Raw genomic sequence first — 6351 nt, forward strand, 5'->3', positions numbered from 1 at the left:
CAGCTGTGACAGGGATATCGGGGTTCCTATCGAGTTTCAACAAGGGAGTCAAGCCTTGGCTCTTGTTGAGGCATGGGACTTGATTTCTTCCCAAGTAAAAGGGGTGTCAGGCTTCCCGTCGAATTGAGGTGGGGGTGTGGGTCTTTTTCTAGAGGTACAACAGGCGAGGCAGACCTCCATTCGGGTTGTGAAGGCCTACTTGGGGTTCCATTTGAGTCGGTGTAGGGGAATCAGGCCTTATCTCGAGTTGAGGCAGTACTCACTGTCCTTTCAACTTGCAGCACGAACCACGGGGTTCCTCTAGAGTTTCAATAGGTGAGATCAGCCTTCTCTTGAGATATGAAGGTAACAGCAGGATTCTTCCCAAGACAAAGCAGAGGAATCGGCCTTCAGTCGAGATGAGGCAGTGAACATGGTGCACTTCTCCACTTGTTGTGTGAAACTGAGGTGGCGACGAGTATCGTGAAGAACCTCTTGGGTTGCTAAAGGGAATCCACCCTCCTTCCCATTTTCGAGAGGGAACATGGGTTGCTCTCGAGGCAATGCAGGAGAAAGGGGCCTGATCTCGCTTAGAGTGGAGAATCTCTTGGTTTCTTGAGTTGCCACCGGAAGCTTGGGGTTCCTCTCGAGCTGCCACGGGTACCTCAGGGGAACCTCTTGTGATGCCTCAGGGAAGTCAAGTCTCCTTTCGAGTTGCAAGGAGGAGCAGAGGGTGGCTCTCGAGTCACTTTGGGGGACTCGGGCCTCATCTCGCATTCGGGGCGGGGTGGTCTCCTGATGTTTCACGAGCTGTGTTGGGAAGCTTTGGGTTCTCATGTCGAGTTCTGACATGGTCTTTTGGGAGCCTGGCATGTTGCCTCAGGCAAGTCAGGCCTTCCTTTCAAGTTCTGAGGGCCACCTCGGGATTCCTTTGAGTCCCTGAAGGGTCATATGGTCTCATTTCAGGTTGTGGCGGGAATCAGGCTTCCTCTCCAGTTGTGACAGGTTCCTCTCCAGTTTCAACAGGGCAGTCAGCCCTTGGCTTATGCTGAGGCATGGAACTCCACTTTCCAATCGAATTGGAAAAAGGGTGTTAGGACTCTCTTGTTGAATTGACACGGGGAACTTTGGCTTTTTGTAGAGGTGCAACAGGGGAGTCAGACCTCCCTTCATGTTGTTAGGGGATCCTTGGGGTTCCATTTGAGTCTTTTCAGGGCAATGAGGCTTTATCTCAGGTTGAGGGGAAGTAGGTGTCCTTTTGACTTGCAGAAGAAACTGTGGAGTTCCTCTCGGGTTTCAATAGGGAGAACAGGCCTCCTCTTGAGCTGCTAGCAGAAACTTGGGATTCCTCTGAGTTGAAGCAGGAGAATTGGCACTGATCTCGAGATGGTGAGGTGAAAACGGGGCTCTTTTCGAGTTTGGTGTGACACTCGTGGTTCCTCACGAGTGGTGACGGGTATCTCGGGTAAACTCTGGAGTTGCCTAAAGGAATGCAAGCCTCCTTTCGAGTTTAAAAAGGGATTGCCGGATTGCTCTCGTGGCGCTGCAGGGGAAAGGGGCCTCATCTCGCGTTTGGGTGGGGTCTGTGGGGTGGGAAATGTTATGGTTTTTCTTGAGTGCAGAAGGAAACTTGAGGTTCCTCTAGATTTCTGAAGGTGAACTCAGGGAACCTCGCATGTTGCCTCAAGGAAGTCAAGCCTCCTTTTGAGTTGTGAGGTGGTACGCGGGATTGTTCTCAAGTCACTGCTGGGTAATGGGCCTCATTGCGCCTCCAGGGATGTGTCTCGTGGTATTTCTCAGGTTGCAGCCTGAAGCCTTGGGTTCCTCTCGAGTTGCATTGAGTACCTCAGGGACCCTCTCCTGTTTCCTCAGGGTAGTCCAGTCTCCTTCTGAGTTGTGATGTGGTGCGCAGGGCCTCATCTCGCGTTGTGTTGGAAACTCGTGATGTTTCTCAAGTTCCAGCCTGAAGCTTTGGGCTCCTCTCGAGTTGCAAGAGGGACCTCAGAGTACCTCTCCTCTTTCCTGAGTTTAGTCAAGGCTCCTTTTGAGGTGCGACGGTTGCACAGGATTGCTCTCATGTCACTGATGGTGAAATGGGCCTTATCTCGCATTGAGGGGGAAATCCCGTGGTGTTTCTCAAGTTGCAGCAGGAAGCTTTGGGTTGCTCTCGAGGTTCAAGGGGGACCTTAGCGAGCCTCTCATGTTGCCTCAGGGTAGTCAGGCCTCCTTTCAACTTGTGAGGGCCACCTCGGGGTTCCTCTCAAGTCGCCAAAGGGCTATATGAGCTCATTTCAGGATGAGGCGGGAATCCGTGTTCCTTTCCAGCGATGACAGGGATCTCGGGGTTCCTATCGAGTTTCAACAGGGGAGTCAGCCCTCGGCTCGTGTTGAGGCATGGGACTTGATTTCCTCCTGAGTAAAAGGGATGTCAGTCCTCCCATCGAGTTGAGGTGGGGATGTGGATCTTTTTCTAGAGGTACAACAGGTGAGTCAGACCTCCATTTGGGTTGTGAAGGCCTACTCGGTGCTTCATTAGAGTCGGTGTAGGGGAATCAGGCCTTATCTCGAGTTGAGACAGTACTCGCTGTCCTTTCGACTTGCAGCACGAACCGCAGGGTTCCTCTAGAGTTTCTATATATGAGACCCTCCTTCTCCTGAGATATGAAGGGAACACTGGGATTCTTCTCAAAACGAAGCAAAGGAATCAGCCCTCAGTCGTGATGAGGTGGTGAACATGGGGCATTTCTCCATTTGTTGTGTGAAACCGAGGTGCTGATGGGTATTGTGAAGAACCTCTTGAGTTGCTAAAGGAAATCGAGCCTCCTTCCCAGTTTCAAGAGGGAACATGGGATTGCTCTAGAGGTGCTGCAGGGGAAACGGGCCTAATCTTGCATAGAGGGTGGAATTTCTTGGTTTCTCGAGTTGCCGCTGGAAGCTTGAGGTTCCTCTCGAGCTGCCACGGGTACCTCAGGGGAAACTCTCGTGATGCTTCAGGGAAGTCAAGTCTCCTTTTGAGTTGCAAGGTGGAGCAGAGGGTGGCTCTCGAGTCACTTCAGGGGACTTGGGCCTCATCTCGCATGCTGTGGGGGATTTCCTGATGTTTCTTGAGTTGTGGTGGGAAGCTTTGGGTTCCTCTCTAGTTTTGACATGGTCTTCTGGGAGCCTGGCATGTTGCCTCAGGCAAGTCAGGCCTCTTTTCAAGTTCTGAGGGCCACCTCGGGATACCTTTGTGTCGCTGAAGGGATATATGGCCACAGCAGCCCATTCCAGTGTTCTTGCCTGGAGAATTCCCTGGATGCAGGAGCCAGCTGGGATACGGTCCACAGGGTTGCAGACAGTTGGACACAACCAGAGCAACTTAGTGCACACATGTGATGTGAGTTGAGCAGGTGGAGAAAACTTTGGCTCATCCCTTTGTTGATTGCAACATAGGATGGAGAAGTGATTTTACTGTAGGAGCCAAGTGTCAACTGAAAAGGGATCATGACGAACAATTCACTAATAGTACAACTATAGAGACTGACATCTCATTCAGAAAAACATCACCACAACCCAACTTGTAGTTAGATCCAAAAATGACAGAGGGGAAGTCTGGCATGTTTGCCTTATCCTGGCTGTAACACCACTGATCCAAGAGCCAAGCATCATCATCTGAATACAGAGCTCCTGGTTTATAAGTAGGAGAAGTTGCAGAAGTTACAGTTGGCCACATAGCAGTCACGGGCCATTACTGTCAAGGCCAAGTATTCTGTGTCCCCAAGAATACAAATAAAATATATCTTTGTAGTTCCTTTCATATATATATATTCTGACTAAAGGTTTATGGATATTCTGGAAAGAGTGACAGATACATAACAGATTTCCAAGAAGGAAAAGTTACTGAGGAAAAGATACATGGGAATTTGAGAGCCTGGTCAACTCTGTTTATGAGAATATTGATGTTGCTTCTCACCAGGATAATCACATAAAAAAGAACATATTACAAAAAGAAACACTTAGACATTTGGGAATACAGAAAAATCTCCAAAGAACTGTTATCACTGAAGTGAAATATGCTTCTGGGTTGTGTGTGTGTTTGTTTCATGATCTCTCTGTTATAAGAGTGAAATCGGTCATTTTTCTATTTTTGTATAGCTATATATAAATATATATTTGTTGTTGTTGTTTAGTCTTCCAGCCATGTCCAACTCTTCACATCTCTATGGACTGCAGCACTCCAGGCTACCCTGTCTCTCACCATCTTCTGGAGTTTGCCTAAGTTTATGTCTACTGAATCCGTGATGCCATCCAGCCATCTCATCCTCATCCCTTCTCCTCCTGCCTTCAATCTTTCCCAGCATCAGGGTCTTTTCTAATGAGTCAGCTGTTTGCATCAGGTGGCCAAAGTATTGGAACTTCAGCTTCAGCATCAGTCCTTCCAGTGAATATTGAAATATATATGTTTATATGATGTATAATATATATTATACATATGCAGTAGTGCCTATGTACATATATATCCATTTCATAATCTTAAATTTACCTCTATTTATAACTTATTAAAGCTATTTTAGTCCTTTTTTAAAATAAGTGATCAAATATTATATATTCTGATTCTGTTTAGTTCATAAAAATGTGTTATTTCTTTAAAATATCAAAGATTATTTGGCTGATATTGAAATTTTTCTGTTAGCTACTAAATATCCTGTAAAATATTGGGAGGTGATAAGAAAAGAAGAAATGCAGTAATTTTTTTCCATGTGTAGTTTTAATGTTCTGAATACAATTTATTATTTTGTTATATGTATATTATACTCTTTGTAATAAATCCATATTCCAAAAAAAAGTATAAATAAATAAGTCAGACATTACCTGAACTGTCACTGTAAAGGAGTTCTTTCTCTATTCTAATACACATCCAGATATTGCTGACATATATACACACCAAGTAGAAAGATTCACATGTGAAATGTTATATAAATATATGGATGCTATCTCCCTGTGTTTTACAAAAATAGAATTATGTTTTATACATGTATTTATGTGCCTGAAAAGCTTGGGATTTCCTCACTGGCATGTGTCTAAAACATTGTCTTGAGAGACTGTGCAGCATCACATGATAAATGGGCGCCCGTGTCTACTATGTTCCAAATGAGAACAGCTTGCCTTTGCTTTGCTAGGGTTCTCTTTTGCAGTATTCAAAAAGCTTTTAACAAACATTCTTGAACAAATACAATTAACCATCATTCTTGGGCAAGTATTTTTATGAGGCTTCGTTGATATCATTTTTAAAGTTAAAAAAAAATCCTACACTTAAAAACAAAATCATTGTTCCTAAAAGATACAGAATTTATTCCAGATGATTAGAATAAAACACCTTAATACACTTACACAGTGTATTATTTTCCTAGATCTATTGCAACAAATTATCACAAATTGAGAAGGTTTAAGTAACAGAAGTTGACTTTCTCACATCTTTAAAAGCCACTGTCCCAAATCACCTGTTGACAGGGTTTTCCTCCACAGACTCTAAAGGGATAGTCACTCCTCACTTCTTTCAGCTTTTGGTGGTCCCCGACCTCCTTTGCTTCATGGCTATGTCATGTGTCACTCCCAGTTGCTCCCTCCATCTTCACGTGATATTCTTCTATGTGTCACTGCATCTCTATTTTTAACTTAATCTCTCCCTCCCCCCCCCATAAGAACTAAGAACACTGATCATAGGATATAGTGCCCTTCCCTTAAATTAAGATAATCTTATTTCAAAGTCCTTGACTGAATTACATCTGCAAAGGCTTTTATTTTCCTAATAAGTTCAGGTTTGCAGGTTATAACCTGACATATATTTACAGGGATCAACATTCAACGCAATGCCTTTTATAATTTAAATTTCTAATATTGCTAATACTAAGGAGACATTACCAAAGCAAAACATGAAGCTACAAGCCGGAGGAAATGGTGTAACTAGAGAACAGTCAGAATTGAGGTAACAAAGGATCCTTTCAGGGTTTGTACTCTGAAAGGGATATGGACACTTGCAAAAGAGAGAAAGAGGAAAAATTGCTAGAAAACACTCAGACTCCCCTACTCCCACCAACTTGGATGTAGTCGTTGTTTTCTCATCATCTAAAACCAATCCTAAGTACAGAAAAGGACAGTGAATATGCCTGAAGGAATGGGAAGTTTCAAGCAAATTTCTTACAGGGCATGACCCTGATCATTGGTTATATTGCAGTTAACTATCATTTTATTGCTCAGGAAATCTCTTAACTCACTCTTTCACAGTGACAGGAAAGATAAGTCTTCAGAATAAATCATTTCCATGGAGATAATGTGTGTTTTGATAACCCAGAAACCCTTAACTCTTTGAAACTAGGGTCATTTTACATAATG

The sequence above is a fragment of the Ovis aries genome, chromosome 7 (assembly GCF_016772045.2).
Source record: "Ovis aries strain OAR_USU_Benz2616 breed Rambouillet chromosome 7, ARS-UI_Ramb_v3.0, whole genome shotgun sequence".
In the NCBI taxonomy this organism is placed as follows: domain Eukaryota; kingdom Metazoa; phylum Chordata; class Mammalia; order Artiodactyla; family Bovidae; genus Ovis; species Ovis aries.